General features: G+C 36.7%; 1 pseudogene; it reads left to right on the forward strand.

Annotated features, from left to right (window-relative positions):
- Nucleotides 1-1,428: 1,428 nt before the first annotated feature.
- LOC106986986 (cell division control protein 42 homolog) lies at nt 1,429-2,278 on the forward strand (annotated as a pseudogene).
- Nucleotides 2,279-4,966: the final 2,688 nt, after the last annotated feature.

Genomic DNA, 4,966 nt, shown 5'->3' on the forward strand with positions numbered 1-4,966 from the left:
TCTATCTTGGACATGTTAAATTAGAAAAGCAATTATTTGGGTGCCTGGATGGCTCAGTTGTTAAGAATCTAACTTCAGCTCAGGTCATGATCTCACAGTTCTTGAGCTCGTGCCCTGGGTAAGCACAGGCCTAGCTTTGGGTAAAACATGAGCCCCTGATGAGCCCCACTTCTCTCTCTCTCTCTCTCTCTCTCTCTCTCTCTCTCTGCCCCTCATGGGATTTTCCCTCTATCTCTGTTTCTTGCTCACTTGAACTCTCTCCCTCTTTCTCTTTAACTCAAGAGAAAGAAAGAAAGAAAGAAAGAAGAGGAAGGAAGAAAGGCAAGCAATTATTTGATACATAAGAGGAGAATTCAGGTAAGAAGTTGAGTGTATGTGTTGAGTTAGGGAGAAAGATTTGTGCTGAAGATACAAACTTGGAAGTTCTGTAAAAACGTGTTTCAGGTGTTAAGTGCATATCAGTCACCTGATGTATGGTCTGAGTGTACATAGCTAAGAAAAAAAAAAAAACAAAACAAAACATCATGAAGTCATAGGATACTCTAAACTTAAGGTATCTGGAAGAAGAGGAATGACCCATAAGGCAGACTTTGAGGAGGCAGCCATGGAAATAGGAGACAAAATAATATGTGTTATCCTAGTGATTAAGTTTATTAAGGAGTGTGTGACTAACTCTGAGGACTATTGCTATTAGGTTAGATATACTGAGAATTGAGAAGTGGCCTTTGGAAATAGCAACATAGGTATCATGACAAAAGCAAGTTAGATTGGTAACTTGGTAAACTTGACAAAAGGGAGTTAGATTGCTTTGTGATGAAAAAGTCTTTAAAGAGATACTAGAAAAGATTAGAGACAATGTATATAGTTTATTCATTTGAGAAGTGCTATTTGAAGGGAGGGAAGCAAAATGTGACAGGTGGGGGTTAGGAAATTCTTCGTCCTCCTTTTCTTCCCCCTCCACCACTTTCCTCCTCTTCCTTCTCTTTTACTTTGGAAGAATAATATTTTATTTTATAGCAGTGTAAATGATTTGATAGAAATAAAAACAGGCTATATTAGAAATATGGGACATTGCTGAAGCTATATGCTGGAGTAGGCAAAAAGGGAAGCAAATTAATGCCTGAGTTAGGACATTAACTATAAAGAGGATCATGAATGGTTCATATATAATAACAAGCAGTAAAAGAGATTATATGAGTTAGGAGGTAGGAGATATGCTGATATGCAGAGGAATCTGGAAAAATTCTCTTTCAAGTGCTTCAATTTCCTTAATAAAAGTATGTTTACCAATTTAGACAAAAGACAGTGAAGTTGGTATAAATCACTGGAGGAGAAAAGAAGAATGCAACTAGTTATCTAAGACAACTAGGAAAAATAATGGAATAAAAAATATAGTTAAGATGTCTGGACACATAAAGACACACTCCAGGTTCCAGATTTCGAATTTAAAATGTATTTTTCAGGCTGCCATCGCCCCGGCGGAGAAGCTGAGGTCATCACTGAATTTGAAATATTTAAAGTGGATACAAAACTGTTTCAGCAATGCAGACAATTAGGTGTGCCATTGTGGGCAATGGTGCCGTTGGTAAAACCTGTCTTCTGATACCCTACACAACAAATATTTTCCATTGGAGTATGTACCGACTGTTTTTGACAACTATGCAGTCACAGTTAAGATTAGTGGAGAGCTACATACTCTTGGACTTTTTGACACTGCAGGGAAAGATGATTATGACAGATTACGATTGCTGAGTTATCCACAAACAGATGTATTTCTAGTCTTTCAGTGGTGTCTCCATCCTCATTTGAAAGTGTGAAGGAGAAGTGGGTGCCTGAGATAACTCACCACTGTCCAGAGACTCCTTTCTTGCTTGTTGGGACCCAAATTGATCTCCGAGATGACCCCTGTGCGATTGAGAAACTTGCCAAGAACAAACAGGAGCCTGTCACTCCAGAGACTGCTGAAAAGCTGGCCCGTGACCTGAAGGCGGTCAAGTATGTGGAGTGTTCTGCACTCACACAGCAAGGCCTAAAGAATGTATTTGACGAAGCAATATTGGCTGCCCTGGAGCCTCCAGAACCGAAGAAGACCCGCAGGCGTGTGCTGCCATGAACATCTCCAGATCCCTTTCCACACAGCTGGTGTCAGCATGGTACCGAAAGCGATGTTAAATCAAACTAAAGATTAAAAATTAAAATTCGATTTTGCAATAATGACAAATGCCCTGCACCTACCCACACGCACTCGTGTGAGACAAGGCCCATAGGTATGGGCTCCTTCCCCTCCTCAGTACTAGTTAATTTGAGTAACTGTGTATTGTCAGAAGAGGGGTTAGTACTAGTTTTTGTTTTGTCGTTTCAAAAAAAAAAATTTTTTTTTTGTTTTTTTGGTTTAAAAGCAAGGCATGCTTGTGATGACTCTGTAACAGACTAATTTGGGTTGTTGAACCTGCTCCCACTCTGGAGAATAATCTGGGACATTTAGGGGTTTTGTTTTTGTTTTTGTTCTTTTTGTTTTTGTTTTCTTTTTTGGGGGGGGTGTGTATGGGTTTTGTTTTTATTTAGTCATGTTTTTAAAATTCAGTAACCATTGGACAGCCCTTAAGGGAAGGAGGATGGACTGACTCTACATTCCACTTCCTAGATCTAGTTTAGAACACTTGTTCCCCACCTGGTGCTCTTAGGAAGGAGTATAGTAAATGCCTCATTTAATAACACACTCCTTTTTGAAAGTTGCCTTTCTCTCCACCCTTGAGTAGGTCTAGTACTTGATGAAACTCATGAAAGCAGGTGGAACCTGTCCTGCCCCTCCTCTTTTCTAGGATGCACTCTATATGTGACTGTGACTTTGAAGGAAATTTGTTTGCCATTTGCTGATTGCTTTTTTAAAGTTAATTTCTAACTTCTTTCACTGAAAAATGAAGAAAAGTATTGCACCTCAATGGATTGAGTATGTAATTAAAAAACATTTTTCCCTGTCAAAAAAATAAAAAAAATAAAAAAAATTTAAAAAATGTATTTTTCAGCATTCCAAGAAGCTGCACTAACAGAGGTTCAGAAAAAGTGTTTCCATGGTGTGATTTTTTTTTTTTTTTCCAAGCAAGTGGCATGGAGTGAGAGAAGTAAGGGAGAGTGATTATAATGATCAACCATAGAATTTGACCTGGGCAAAGAGAGACAAGATAGTCCCACAGAATCGTGGGAGGGGAAAAAGTTGGTTTTCTCAAAGGACTGGAGATTCAAGGGGTATAGAAAGTTCCTGAGGATTGTGGTATAAGAGGGAATGAGCACTACCTGGCTGAGCCCCCTTACTTCAAAATCCAGTAGGTCATTTTATTCATCAGCATTTACCTAGCTTCATTTCTTTGTGCATGTGGTTGGTGTTAGTACATTTTTTTTTTCCTGAATTGAAAATTAAGACATTACAATATTTGGGGAGTAGGCAAAATGTAATGCATAATAAATTTGCCATATTAACATTCTTTCTTTCACCACTAAGTCACCTGTCTCTCTTTTTTGCAGTCCGATCCCCCTGATTTTTTTCTCTCTCTTTCCTTTCTTTCTCTCTCTCTCAAGAGCGCACATATATTTACAAAGGTATAATTTCAAAGAGAATTTTTCTTGGTCGAAAAATGTCTAACCCATAATTTTGGTATGCCAAATTTTTGGTAATTTAATATAAAGAATTGAATCAAATTTTTAAAAATGTATATCCATGCTTTGATAAGACTGACATTGATTCATCTTTCCTTAAGGTATATAACTGGTTTTCTCATCTCACCTTTTGGTAACTTATCAGGTATTATAAAGCATATAGTTGCTATTAGATTGAGATTAAAATTGACACCTATTTATGTCACAAAATTTTAAGGTATAATATTCACACACATCTTCCAATAGTAGTTTCATTACAGTTGTAAAATTACTAGCCAGAAATTGAAGTGGAGAAATGATGACATCAAGCATGAGATATCCCAGGGAGAGAATTAATGTCAAAATAATTACATGGTTCACAGTCAAGGCTGTATGGTTATTAGCAACTCTAGAGAAGCTAATTAAGTAAGTCAAAAATTGTGTTTAAGCCAGTTAAATCGAAGTGTTTCTATGGCTTCTGAACAAATAGGTAACACCTAAGAGCTGAGAATGCACTCATTAATCAAAGGAACTGAAAATTATATCACCCTGATTAAAACCACATGTAGTAAAAATGCCTATTTAGTCTTCTTTTAAAATAAGATCTTAGCCAAAGCTGAACTGCTACTAACTTTAATTCGATCCTACAATCAGACAAGTTTTTCATTGTGTTATTCTCTCACAAATATTTTTGATAATTACCTAATTTTCTTTAACACCTCATCCTCTTTTTTTTTTTAATCAATACCTATTTCTAGTTTTTAAATTAGAAAAAAAAATCACTCTTCTTTAAAATGTAGACTCAACTTCTTGTTTGAAGACTGAAAACACGGGGAAAAAAAATAGAATGTGCAGTGGGGTATCAAATGTAACAAAAGAGCTAACATGCAAAATGTACTCAGCACTGAAACAAAGGTTATTCTAGTTAGGTTTAAACCAATTTGCCTTTAAGTATTCCAAAGGTTTTTATTTAGAAAAGAAAACAGAAATTGCTGTCCTTACAACGAAGGCAGAATCACACACTTTGGGGAAAGGGGAGGCAGAATTTGAAGGATGCAAAAAGACATCATGGGCGTCATAAACGCAGTGTCAGTGTCAGACTTTAAAACTTGCTGTTTGCAGGTCATGAATCTTGCTCCTTTACCGGACTGCCTCGATGATTGTGATTTATTTTTGGAATACACCAATGCAAAAATTTTAGGAAGGTAACACTCGGGTTCTCATGAAATAAATACAACATGATAAATTAACTTACCAAATATTTACAAGCTTTACATCCCATGATTTTAGTTCATAACCAGAGAGGAGAATACTAGGAATTATACCAGAAATA

Source organism: Acinonyx jubatus, chromosome A1 (genome assembly GCF_027475565.1).
Source record: "Acinonyx jubatus isolate Ajub_Pintada_27869175 chromosome A1, VMU_Ajub_asm_v1.0, whole genome shotgun sequence".
Lineage (NCBI taxonomy): Eukaryota > Metazoa > Chordata > Mammalia > Carnivora > Felidae > Acinonyx > Acinonyx jubatus.